Here is a 14,385-nt window from a genome sequence, read left to right on the forward strand (position 1 = left end):
TCTGAGCAGATTGCAGTTCCTCTCAAACATATTTGTGATTTGAATGCGTCAAGTGATGTATTTCCATATTTTTTTTTTAACAGCTTGACAGAATTTATTCAAAATTCAAGTTGTGACTGGCCAAATAAATGTTGCAACATCCTTCCTGTGCCTGTGATCAACCAAATTCTTCTGTCATGTAGAAATTTAAAATTCATTTTGTATAAAGCTTGCATAGTTGTCTTTAGAAGTCATATTGAATGAGCTGCTTCCCTCCCCCCCCCACCCCCCCGCCCAGTTAAATTTAGTCATTTTGAAATCCACAGGAAGCAATCTCAGGAGGAGTTTAGAAGGCTGAGGTGAGTTCATTGAAAACCTCAAATGAATTAAAATACATTGAAAATACCTTGCATTTTTGCCCTGCAATAAACACCAAGTCTGCCACAAGAAATGCATCAGACTCTCCCAGCCAGGCTGAGCCACAATTATTGTGACTTTTCTTGAGCCAAGGGGTTAATGAAATTCCTGCCACAAGGGTTAAAGGATAAATTCAGCTCTATGGTCACTGCTTAGGGAACATTTGAAGGGCAGTTCAATATCCCACCTACAAAAATCAACCCCTCTGCTGTCAGCCCTGCAACCTGAACAAGGAGCTCTGAGATCTATTTGTGTAATATTAGACCTAAAAAAAATTACAAGTTGTGATGAAATTAAAGACATCCAAATTTTTAGCCATTCTCTGTTGATAAAGGCTCTATTATTACCATTTACAAAGGGGAAACACAGCCAATTATAAGCTACTTCTGGCACATGCCAGGCCTCGAGTAGAAGATAAGCCAACACAGCAGAGCTTGCAGCTGGAAGCCCAGAAACATGAAAATGAGCTGACTCATGGAAATATCCTCATATAAAATATCGGTTGGTTATTTTTCTCTGCCTCCTTTCTGTGTGTCTTAGGAATGATATATGAATTGCCTTATTTACTTTGTCCCATAAAACTTACATTTTTTTATTAATGTGCTGCCAGCTCCAAGAGCAGTCGGTGTGGGAGCAGATGGAGGGAGGAAAGCAGGGGGAGAACTGCTCTTTTGGGGGCACAGCATGGGAAAGGTCCCCTGCAACACTGCAGGGCCAAAAGCACAGTGGCCAATATTCACTAAGCTTTGTCCTGCTCCCAGAAAGCAAACCAGGTCCTCATTCTACCCTGATTTCACCAAAACCGGGAGGCTGCCTGCACTGACATTGCACTGAGGAGAATTAGTGTCAAATGAGATTCCCAGAATTTATGCTCCTACCCAAAACCAAATTGTGAGCAAAAGTGATTTCCTCTGTTTTTGCCCAGTGCTGTCCATCCCAAAGTTCAGCCCCAGCAGCAAGCCTGATGGCCAGCTCTTCTAGGAGTGCTGTTTCCCAGCAGGCAGGGGATGCCACTGGCCATGGGCTGCCGTCAGCAGGGATAATGACTGAACTTACCTGCCTGGCACACCAATGTGGAGAATTTCCCTGCACTCACCCCAATTTCCATGAGGAAATGTAACCTTTGAGATGTCTGTACCCTTTCAAGTCCACTTAGAAAGCATTCACAAGTTGTTAGGAGAGGCCTGGGTCCAGGTGGGTGGGTGGTGGGATGCTGTATGCCTCATTTCCTTAGGAAATGAGGTTAAACAACCCTGCCCTCCCCCGTTATACTCCACTATTGAATTAAGGATGGTGAATGCTCATTATGAATATAATTAAAAGCAACAGCCTCATCTAACAATCTATTTTTATCCATTCCTCACCTAGACAAGCAGCAGAAGGAATTAAAATCTGAAGGGAAGAGCCACAGTCGGGTAGAGTTTTTCTCTCCACTGGATGGAACTGTGTTGAAAAATAGTTTCAGTAACACAACCTTCCTTAAAAACAACTGTCGGAAAAAGCTGTGTTTTGGATGCTTTTTTTTTCTGGGAAACCCATGCTTAACAACTGCAAGGGCACAGATTGGGAGGATATTTCCATTTTACGAGGGAAGAAGGCATGAGCTTTGCAGCGTTTCTTGCACCAGCTGCCGGCCCCTGTGGCGGCAGGGTAGGTAATTAAAAAGGACATCGTGTAACAGATAAATGCAGGATAGTAAGTAGTCATTACTTGATATATAGTATATCATCTATTATTAGAGGCTAATAATTCTCTAACCTATTCATGTTAGTCTTTTGTCTGAGGAGCTGGCTGCTTGGCACGCTCTAAATTTCTCAACATAAAATTTACTCGATGTTACAACTCATATCTAATCCCAAATTTCTGTGCATTTCACTGCAGTATATCATGTAGCGAGGTAAAAGCTCAGCACTAAATCCTTTGCAATAGGAAGAATGAGCCAACAAAGCTCCATGTTTTCACTTTCCTGCCAGAAAAAAAAAAAAAGGTACTTTGAATATTATTCTTAGTTGTAATTTTATTTCCTCCTTTAGAATGCTGCAATTCTAGACATGCTCAGCTGTACTTTACACAGCACTCAATAATGCACTTTTTGCTGGATATTTTTATATTTGTGGAAATAACCTGCATTTTAAATACATTTCTACATACATTTAAATACATTTTTTAAAATGCATTCTAAAGGGAACCAAAGGAAGTGCTATTGTGTTTAATCACAAGGAGCAAAATCCTCAAGTCATGTAAATCACCATTTCACAATCTGCTCTGCAGTATCCTAATTTGGAAAGTGTATCACAGCAAACCAAGCTGAATTTATAAAGGATTCTTTACACGTTCAAAACATTCATGTAACTTAAGAGTGTCAATCTCCATCAGCTGTCCTAGATTACTCCAAGAAATAGAAGTAGAATTTATTTATTTGGAACATGATTTCTTTTCTTATAACTACAGAAGCTTACTTTATATTTCCTTTCCTTTCCTTTCCTTTCCTTTCCTTTCCTTTCCTTTCCTTTCCTTTCCTTTCCTTTCCTTTCCTTTCCTTTCCTTTCCTTTCCTTTCCTTTCCTTTCCTTTCCTTTCCTTTCCTTTCCTTTCCTTTCCTTTCCTTTCCTTTCCTTTCCTTTCCTTTCCTTTCCTTTCCTTTCCTTTCCTTTCCTTTCCTTTCCTTTCCTTTCCTTTCCTTTCCTTTCCTTTCCTTTCCTTTCCTTTTTTCCTTTCTTTTACTTTATTTTATTTTTATTTTTATTTCTAAAGCCCAGTCTAAAAACTTAACTTATGCTATAAAAAAAGCCAAGCCACCCCAAAGTACCCAATTACAGTGTCTCCAGAAGGTTTAGAAGCCAGAACAGCACTGATAAAAAAAGCCACATGGGACGAAGCAATAACGCTGTGCTCGCCTGCAGGATCTCTGCTGATGAGCAGCTCTACAAGGACTTCACTGATAAGGGCTCACAGCAAGAAACTGTAGTAGCTGCACCAAAAATGACACCAGATCTCAGTTCCTGTCTTCTGCAAATTGTTTTCCAGCGCAGTTCTCTCCTGGGAGACGGAAAACACTTGCTGCAGGTTATCGAAACCTCACATTTTCAGTTAACCTGGCCCTGCCACCAGCCAGGAGCCAGAGATGCAGCAGGAGGACAAAGTCTGCAAACTGCCGGGAGAGGCTGGAGCAGACCTTGGGAAAGGAGCAATGGGACCCTCCCAGCAGCTTCACATGCAAAAGAGCTCTGGATTATGGCTGGACCCAAACCCAGATTAAGAGAGTTGAGTAGTGGAGATAGGAACTGAGACAGATGGGGAAAATACTCCCCTAGGGATTAGAAAGCATGTGGCATTCAAAATGTGTGATATAATTTTTATGTTGTTTGCCTTGTTTAGGTATCCTTCATAGAAAAGCAGTATTTTGTCCACCAAAGGCTACTAAAACCTACGTGCATTTTTGCAGTACTGTGCTGTTCGTTTTTGTCCGTGAGCAACACTGCATCTGTGCTCATTTGAATCCCATTCCCCATAGTTCTGCCTGGAATTGGCACCAGCCTCCCTCTCCTATAGAGGGATTCTGTATGCTGCACTATAGCTGTTATACTCCACCCCAGAGATTGCTGCAGTTCGGCTCGGCAAGATTTGCTTTCAGGCTCCCTGTAACACTACAAGCATTTGGGGTCCTTTCTGTGTTTTAGAGGGAATAAACACCCTTTGTTAGGACTCAGAGCAGAAATACAAAGGTTCCCATACTGAGAGTTATGCTCTGGCTCTTGGAAAGACACAGGGAAGGTTGAGCACAGGCAAGTGACCGGCTTGGCCAGAGCATGCAGCACTAATGCAATTACAAAAGGCTCATATCTAGAAAGGAAAAGTTTATACTGATATTACAGTGATAGCAAAGGAGGAAAAAACCCTCTCAAGCTTCTTAAAAACACTTGACCCACTTCTATGTAAACTGACAACCCCTTCCTTTTTCCCTAAGATTAGCAGCCTCCACCCCACCTCACTTGTGGTCTCGGAGGACTTTTAGTAACTTTCTCACTGTTGTGTTTAGGAGATGGGAAATACTTTCCTATGGCCCAAATCTCTGTTAGACCAACAGAATTACAGGAACAAAAAAAAAAAAAAAAAAAAATTACTTCACTTTCTAACAGATGCACGAGCGCACCTTGGGATGAATGTGTTACGGAGTCCAAGCTATTGCCACCTGCCTCCCAATTACATTTGCTGCATTGTCCCTTGTGGTGTGCACCTGTGACATGCTGGCACGGAGCGGGGACGACTGGAGTGTGCAGGCGTGGACCGAGCCACACAGGATTTTGTTTTGCAAAAGTCTCCCAGCAATTAGTGCCGTGCTTTCTTAAAGCACGAGGGATATTCTGCAGCAGCTGACTTTCTTTCCTCCTCTCGATATGGTGAATTAACACAGAGAAATTGTTGTCTTGTAAAGGGGCAAAGCCGTGAAACTATAATTTAAAAAACTCTTCACCTTAGGATACCAAACGTCCAGCTGGCGAGGGAGCAATCTAACAAGGGAAAAGGTCATTTATGGGCTCCCTGCTACCTCTCCTCACATATACACCTAGTCAGCCAATTAACTACCTCCAGAAATAATTCCCATCAAATTTCAATATGATTTTTACAGCTGAAATAATAGAGAAATCCACAAGGCTGTGACTGTTTGCAGTAAGAATGATGAACAAAGGAAGGCTTCCAAGGTTTTAGGCTCATTATATTTGTTCCAGTATAACATACTGGGGGTTTTTTCTTCTTTCCCCTGGTAGTGTTACAGCTCTTTAAGTGGCTGAACAGCATCTGCACCAAGAGGACCACATGATGAGAAGCAGAAGCAAGGAGACATGGTATTATGCATATTGTAAGGGTACACTGAGCAACGCACTTGCAGTGACGTATGTACTGACAGGATTAATTTAACACTGGCAAGTGAAAACTTATTTTGTCATTAAGCTATCATAATTATACCATATCCAGAGCCACCGGATGCCCTAGCTGAGAACCCTACATATGCTGCCTTTGCAGTGAGAGACTAATACAGAATTTTAACATCCATCTATTTTTGATGGGGTTGGTACAGGAGAACAGATTGGGACACTGATGGTTCGTAAGTACCCCACGACTACCTACGGGTAGTCAAGGTGACAGCAGTACTGAAAAATGGCTGAGGGGCATTTACAGCCTCTTAATGGGGGTCCTGCTTCCCACAGCCTAAAAAGGCAAGACTTCACCAGACTCTAAATCCTTTTGTAATGCAGCCTGGCTAAACGTTGCTCCTGATTCCATATGTTTTCAGCAAAGAGCATATTTTCTTCTTAAACAAGGACATACAGGAAAAATAAAAACATATAAGCTACATACAGGAAAAATGAACTCTAGAAGCCAGATTAAAACATGAAGGTCTCTTGCATGTGACTAATATTCAGAAAAATCAGTCTTTTGTCTCTATCCCCGTCACTTATTTGGCCAATTAGATATGCTTAAGAATGGAAAACCAGAAGGATACGAGGACAGAAGAGCTGTTGCTCGGTTAAGGATGTCATATTGCAATATTTATTACTGCTGAGATAGGAAAAAACAATGGAGTATCAAAAAAAATCTTAAAGTTTGCAGGGTTTAAGTGCAGCAATTTTAGGTTACCCTAAGGTGACAATTTACAAACAGAATCAAAATTGTGCAATAATTTAAATTAAAAAAATGGTTTCATTCTTAGTTCATAAAGTTCCCTGTCAATGACAAAATATGCTATTAGTGGCCTCAGAACAATTGTGAAAATATTTCTCAGTTACAATTGAATGTGCTTGGTGTTGGGGTTTTTTCTTCAATGTTGTGTGTTGTTGAGTTAAAAATGACAAAGCCCTGGATTTCTTCGTTCTTGCAATCTATTCTTTTCCCCTGACTTCCTGTTTTCATGAAATTTTAATCAGGCATTTAAAATAAATAGCTATGCAGAGCCTCTATGCCTCTTTGAATGCTTGGGATGGATGTTTTGGGTAAAGTGATAGTCCAGAGACCTTGAGAGCATTTAATCCCATTCTAACTTGGCAAGACAACAGAAAATTAAACCACTGAACTCTTCACTTCTAGCAGCTCTGGAGAGATTTTAGGGGAGGGATGTGGGAGATTTTGGTGTGTGGGACAGGACAATGAAATTACAGGTCCATCTCTGTTCTCCCTGCTGTGAATACTGGCAGCAATCAGACCAGTTTAGGAGGTCAGCTTTCTGAAAAAGAAAATGTGCAGCCCCTCAGTGCACACCCTGCACCTGGACAGGCAGGAGCCTGCTTGGTGCTCACCCTTGCACGGACTCAGCCTGTGGCACTTGTACAGTACCCACTACATGACAAAAATTGGAACAGATTACACCAACGTGAAAATGCCAGGAACCAGATTAGGGCAGAAAAGCTGAGAACCTGGGAGGAAAACAGTGCCAGCCAGTGGAAATCTCACTGCCTTGTAAGAGTTTGTGGCTGACAGGACAAAAACTCCAGATTTTAGGAAATTGTAGGAAAGCTCCTTGAATTTCAGGGTCAATGGTTCCGTTATTAATGAAAGTGACATGATTTGATATGAGAGTCAATGACCCCAGATCACAGCTAAGCCTGATCGCTGAGCCTTACGCTAATTTAAACTTCTGTGGGATTTTTATTATCAGACATATTAAGAGGTAAGTGCTCCATGGTACAGACAATAAAATAAAAATGTACAAGTGGGCCAACAAATTGTTACAGAGTCAAACCTCTCATCAGGGACAAGACATCTTCCCCTGGTCATAGTTTCCTGGAAAACTGTGTTTAAATCAGAGGCTTTTAAACACAGTCACTTCTCCAGTTGCCTGTGTGTTTTGGAAACGTTTCACTTCTACTGGCATGGGGGTCAAGGTTTTTTGCTTGAACCAGGAGGAAGATAAAAATGTTTACTCTGTAGTTGTATACACTGCTCAGTTCTAACGAGGACGAATCAGTTGCCACCTCCAAAGAAAAAAAGTGAGAGCAGCTAAGTCATGAAACAAGCTTACAACTGCAGCTTAGAAAAATGAGGGAGATGGAGCCACTTTAGAGATGTGAATGAAAGTAAGAGGATTATGGAGTCCTCTTGATGGGAGACATACTTGCAGGGCTCATGAGATGGCACAAGTAATATCTTTTGTTGAGAACAAAGAAAAGTTCCAGGATTTCATGCCTAATGAGTACTTCCCAGTTTTGGGAGTCCCTTTACCTGAATTCTGCTTGACTCTTGTCTCACCCCATCTACTCCCCTCCCAGCCCCAGCAGCAGTGTTTTCTTCTCTTGCCATGTAAAACCCTTTGGATGCTGCTCATAGGTGCAGGGAGCATCATTTACACAGTGGGGTACATCTTACTTCTGTGCATCACTGTGAGCCGTGGCAGAAATCCCTCCATGGCCAGCTCGCCAGCCTCTCCTTGGCATGGCCCCTGACTTTGACATATCAAAAATAGCAATATGAAAATGAAATATGAAATATTTTCATAGAAAAAATATTCCAAGCAAAGCAAAACAGAGCGACTCTTGGCTCCTTGTCCTTTAACATACATATTCAATGTGCAGGAAGCTAGGAAGAGCTATTCATGGGGTTGGCTTGTTTTTGTTGGTTTAGGTTTGGGGGGAGGGGGAGCATTTTCAATGCATGCTGGATCCTTCACAAATTTTAATAAGTGGTTTAAACCACAGTGATCCCTTCCTCCTCCTCCCCCCCCCCCTCCATTTTTTTTTTTTTTGTGAAACAGTGTTTAATTTCTGCAAGGACATTTCACTTTAAAAGGAAGAAAGGGCTGCTCCATGAGGGCTGTGCAGTGCAGAGCTTTTTCTAGTCATTTCCAACAATATATTTTGGAACTGTTCCCAGTAAACAGGCCAGATTAGCTGCCTTTGGTTCACATTTTACATTGTTCATGAGATAGGGGAGCTCTGAAAAGCAGACTCTGTCCATAGTGTTTGGTTGCAATAAAGCTAATTCTATTCAGTCCTATAGCAGTATGATAGCACTTGTGTAGGATTTCCCTTCGCTTGCATATTTATAGGGTCTTGTAGAGCTCTGCTGTAGCTCAGTGCCAGCATGAAGAAATCAAGCTGTCAGTAGTTTCTATTTTTGTCCCTACCTATAGTTTCAGTAATGACAAGTGAGTGAGGCAACATATGCATTTCCCATCTACAGGAAAAAATTACTGTCTTCCTTCAGTGTCTTACATCTGTGCTACAACCTATTTTCCTAGGGCTTCAGATTATGTTAGCTGATAGTTAACATGTATAAGCACTGGTCAAGTGTAGTTGATTCACTGCATTAGTTGAATCACAAGAGAAAAAGTTCTGATTCAAAATTTCTGGTGCTTTTCCTTTCTGCCCTTAAAAAGAGGAGAAAAGAAAATCCTTCCTGGGAAATAGCTATTCTTGTATCACATCCTGGCTCCTATCATGCTTTGATCAGCACACACGTTCAAGCAAATGAGGATTCTCCTCTAAAGATTAAGGGAGCTGTTGATTATATTTAATGTCCTCTTCTTGACCCTAGATGGTTAACTCATCTCTGCAGCTTCTGGGGGAATTGTTTCAATGAGAGCAGATAATCCCAAAACCGAGCTGTGGTCAGCAGCATGATGCCACACTGCTTCATCAGAGCAAATGGAAGGGATCTGGGACCAGGATCCAATGCTAACAGACAGACAAACTCTCCCAAAAGCTGCTTAATTATTAAGGCAATGCCTGCACTGTTCACAATCTTCTGCCTTCTTGTAAATACTAATCCTGATTTACTAATGCTCCAACCCTACCAAGGCATGGCCACCCACGAATGCTGCCAAATCCAGGCCAAAATTTGGGAAATGCTGCTTGAGTGCCCCAGCAGCTGGCAGCCAGTGACTCTGAAGGCAGTGCCAGGGACAGCAGGCACCCACCCTCACTCGCAATGGCTTTGGCTTGACAGCATCAAGGCATTTACAGCCTCCGACATGACTGCATCAGATCTTCAATGACAGCTAATAAAACAGAACTACACCCCACTGCTTTGAAAAGCAGCAACTCAGAACTCCTTCAGAGATTAGAGTTATTTAAATAAGACAAAGACACTGGGCTTTAACAAAAGCTCATAAGGAAAATAGCTTGGCAAGTTTGATAACAAGGAAAACACTCTTTTACATATTCTTTCTTCTTCCTCCCTGCTCCATCCTCTCCTTGTGTTCCCCACAGCCTAGAAAAGCAGATATTTATCCTGCACTTAGTGCCTGAAGGGGGATGTGATCACCTCAAAGTTCAACCTTTATCCGTGCTGCTTCTCCACCTAAAGTGACATTTTTTTGTACCATTCTGGGGCTTCAACACACCCCAAGGAACAGGCAGAATGAAGATAGGAGGCCAGGGAGGCAGGGGACAAAATAAGAACTGTTGGGCTGGGTTGTAAATAAAAAGCAGACAAAATATGTTAAAAAATACAAGGCAGTGCTATAAATCCCTCTCTCCTGTGTGAGCCAAGCTACTGTGTTACAGAGCTGGAGGGGCTGTGAGACTTCCCGTTACTTTATAGTCCATGACGATCACCCTCTTACAGTGCCACAGTATAACAAGCAAATGTCCCGACTCCCAGGAAGCCGCTCATAAAAAGAGGCACTACAGCCTCTTACAATCCTCCAAATAAGAGAAGCAAAAAAGAAAGGATTCTTGGGTTCCCCCCCACTCACACACACACCCCACCCCTGCCATAAACTTGTACTTATTTTGTTAATTTTGTTTTAATTGTGTGCTGGAGCAGAGGGTGCTGTAAGCTGGGGAGAAGAGGGAGAGGAAGAGAATGAGGGAGCCTGAAGCCAGGGAGCCTTCTTGCTTGTTAATACACAGGCAAAATGATATGCACATATACAGCTCTGAAAGCTACCATGGGGAGGGAAGGAACACAAAGGACCCATTTATTGCCTGAAAACTGTCTCTGAACAAACCCATTGTGTTAAAGTAATACAAATTCACAACACCTTCCTGCCTCTTTTTCCATCTGGATCTGGGCTAGTTTGGGTAAAGGACCCCGCCACCCAGCACAAGCCCTGGAGCCTCAGACCCTGACAGAGCATCTTTGGAAGGTCTCCTCATAGGGCCAAATTCCATACTGATAACAGAGAGGTGAGAGAGAGGGAGGAAGAAAAGGAGAAAGGGAATAATTTGGCTTGGGGACTCTTAAAAATCCATCAACTCATTTCTGGTCAGGCTGTGGGTTTATCGAGGGAGGTAATTTAAATCCAAGAACCAGAAGGAGGTATCTTTTGATGTAACATTTTGTTCTTTTTCTGAATACAAAGTTATTCCAGGCAATGCAGTTGGCCTGAAATAGTTATCAGTTACAAAACCGGGATTGCTCCTATCTCCCCTCCTTGTGCAATGCAAAGAAGATCCTCCCGCTGAGCTCCAAAGTAGGGGAAAAGCTATTAATTAAAAATAATTCTCCACGTTAAGGCTTGCTGCCTAAAGCTCAGCTAATATTAAGGAAATTCCAGCCGTTCACTCCCTGCTGCTGGAGGCTTTTCTTTCTCTATTTTGTTTTGCTAAGCTCTTTGAGAAGACAGGGATATGGATATTGCCTTGATGGCTCCAGCCCCTTCCATCTCATCCCTGAAATTCAGGCTCTGCTCTTTCCCTCTTTGAAAAGGACCCAACCCATCAGATTGGATCATCCTGGAAGGGAGAGCAGGTTTATTTTCTTTATACTTTCTTTTCAACCTGAGGTGAGGATGGGAGATGTCCTCTGACCTTTGTCCCACACAAGTGTTCAGCACCAGTCAGAAGAGGGAGCTTTCCCAGCTCACAGCAGTCCCTGCTGAGCATCACAGCTCTGCTTCTCAAAAACCTGCCCCAAATCTTCAAACCTCAACCATACTCTCCTAAGCCATGTTCAGGCACTGCTTCTTCATGAGAAACTGCTCACGTGCAAATCCAAACCTGCTCCTCTGGCTGGAGTGCCACAGATGGACTGTCCCAGACCCTGGGACACAGGACCTGCACGGTAACAGCTAACATGGGAAAATTAGCTTCCAGTTCTGCTTTTTGATGGCAATGCATTTCATCTCACTAATGTTAACTATCACAGAAAACTTCCAAAAACACTTAAAAAAACCTTTCACATTTCACCAGGTTTTGCCACAGTGCTTGAGAAATGTAGAAAGATCACAAAAACAGGAATCTGAAGAAAAAAAGAAACTAATCAAACTTTGAAAGCATTCTTTTCTGTGCTGGGAAAGGGTTGAAATTCTTTTGTTTCCCTACACCTAAACACTATAGAGCTGCAGAATTTAGGCTGATTTTAACAGTGACAATACAACTGCAAAATTTCTGCCATTGTATTATCTCAAAGCACATCTTGCACTATTATTTTCTTAACAGTTCCATACAGTTAAAAACATCCACTCCATTTCCATTATTTTTTTCTAGATTCATATTTCATGCAGGAATCTTTTAGAGAAAGGACCCCCAAAAGCTTGTTTTATCAAATTCTAACTTTTACCATTTCAAACCCCCTAATGCTAAAACTTGATGTACAGGCTGTCAGAACAAAAGCCTCTCTTCTGTGCACATATTTTGAAGCCATTACTTTCATTTTTCAAGCAACAACAACAAAAAAAAGGAGTACCTTCAGTATTTTTTATGATTCCAAATTTCTTTTTGAAGTTCCTTAAACCTCAAAAAGGTTTAGTTAAAACAATTTCTGTGTTTTCAGGCAGTAAGATTTTAGCATCCATTTTTCAAGTGTACTTTTCTAAATATTCTTTTCTACTGAGATAAAGGTTAAGAGAAGGTAGTGACAAAGACAGTACATGATGGGGAAAAGTATTTCGTACGCCACTGTGAATTTACATAGAGCTGTCAAATGTGTTATACCAGAAAGGATTCCACTAGGACAGACAAATAACCTCTTCATTCTTGAGCATTAGTCTTAGGAAGATGTGAATTTAGATCTTGATTCATTAAAGTGTTAAGTCCATCCTTAGGCACATACAGCTGAGTCTGACTCAAACCAGAGAGGCTGGGGATTGAGTTAATTTTGGACTTACATGGGAATTTTGGCCCAAAAAAACCACAGAGCTAGCACTGAAAGAACAAATCACCTGTCATATCCATGCTTTCCTTCAAAATCATGACTGCACCATAGTGCCAACACACATACAGCATGTCCAGATTAACATATTCCCATGGGAATTTCTGTAGGACTCTAAGCATGGATTACCTGGAGCTGGCCATGAATCTATATTCACTGGTGACACAGGATTCATACAGGATAGGCACCTCAGAGAGGGCAAAGTGGTGCTTTAAGCTGTCTCCTGAGCAAAATGTGGCAATTATTTGTGCTGAATTTCACCAGTGGAGATCTTGTAAACCATTATGTTGATCCTTTATGCTACCACTGCCCCTTTTGCAGGGAAAATTACTCCCTGCACTATTGCTGCTCTGCAAATCTATTCTAAATATTGCTTAAATTAATCAATAGCGTTCAAACATAACTTTCAACCATTCATGTGAACTGCACTCTTGATTTTCTAAGTTCTCATCCTTCCCTTAAAATTGAGTGTTTACCCAGCCTGAGTTCACACACATTCACATTGCCTCAGTGAGTATTTCAGGTTGTTCCATGGACCACATTGATTCATCAGCAAAACCTTAACATGAGCTATTTCAAGCCAAAAAGTCCAGGATGTTTTACTCGAACTGCACAAGCATCATCTTTCCCAAAATCCCAGCTGAAAGATGCAGTGCTCTCTGAGCAGAGGTGTAGCAGTCATACAGCTCCTTACACACTTGTCTTTCATGGGAAGTTCATCCCAAATGCCTGCAAGAGAAATTACTGAATACAATACTACTGCCTGCCTCACATTATTTATACTGCAATAAATACAAATCAAACACCACTTTTGATGTAAAAGCTACCAATTGAGAATTTCACTTCCATGTGAGGCTGCTTCCATTTCCAACAGTGATATTAATTTCTAATTTTTCCTCCTGTCTCTGCAATTACTTTTTAAGCTTCTCTATTTCACTTCATAAATCCCACTCATAAGACTGCAAGTCACCTAGATGCCATCTGCTGAAAAACAGAGTGATGGAACGTCTGAATAATACACTGAGTCAGGGTTATAGATGCTACATTTTGACACATTCAGAGGCATAAAGTCGGGGGGAACAGATTAATAATTGCTTTACCTGAAACTAAATCAGTTGCTCATTATAGGCCTGACCACAGGCTGAAGCTGGTTCTGTAAATACCTTGGTTTAGTCTGATCTAATAAAAACACACTGGGTATGCAAATATTCCACACTCCAACAGCAAGATGCTTTTTCTGATAGTTCTTGCTTTAGCATGTCAATCTGAAGCCTTGATTGCTTTTCTCACACTTCTTTGGATGAAAGGACATAAACAGCTATGAAAACCAGTTCTTTAATATGCTACTCTTCAATTCAATTCAAACATACTCTTATTGCAAAAAGAACAACATGAACTGAGAAAAAAAAAAAAAAAGACAGAATGGAGAGCACCATAATGTAATAGCAAATGCAAAGCAATTTTCATTCCTGGATCCTGGAGGATGCATGTACAGAGCAATTTTCCTACTATATAGCAAAAAAGGGATGAGAGGGAGGAGCACATGGGGACAGTTTAAGAAGGACTGCTTTTTAACTCAAATACTACATTTTTGAAAGCTTTTAAAAACCACTGCTAATAATTTATATTTGGTGTGATGTAGAGTGTATACATAATATTGCAGAGGACAAAAGGATCCTAAATCTTTCTGGCTTGGATTCTTTGACCTCGAGAAGTTTAGTCTGAAAACATTTGTTACATGATGAAAAGCTTTGTGAGAATGCTAATAACATTCTTAAAGGGTTAATGATGCCTAACTGATTGGCACTAAAAACTAGATTTCATTTGGTATAGTGACAAGGAAACTCTGCCACCAGGAGTATACGTTCATGCCCACATTATTATAGGACAATTTAGATCA

General features: G+C 41.3%; 1 protein-coding gene across 3 annotated transcripts in view; it reads right to left on the reverse strand.

The window, feature by feature from the left end:
* The window catches only part of MAF (MAF bZIP transcription factor), a 189,925-nt gene that overhangs the window by 144,188 nt on the left and 31,352 nt on the right, over positions 1–14,385 (reverse strand). Inside the window, exon 3 of one of the 3 annotated variants that reach the window (XM_058846203.1) lies at positions 3,146–3,434. The exons of the other annotated variants lie outside the window; for them this stretch is intronic. The gene's annotated coding sequence lies outside the window, so the exon portion shown is untranslated. Of the gene's footprint in view, positions 1–3,145; positions 3,435–14,385 lie in introns of those variants that run through there. 3 annotated transcript variants of the gene reach the window in all.

This window comes from Poecile atricapillus, chromosome 10 (assembly GCF_030490865.1).
Source record: "Poecile atricapillus isolate bPoeAtr1 chromosome 10, bPoeAtr1.hap1, whole genome shotgun sequence".
Taxonomy (NCBI): Eukaryota; Metazoa; Chordata; class Aves; order Passeriformes; family Paridae; genus Poecile; species Poecile atricapillus.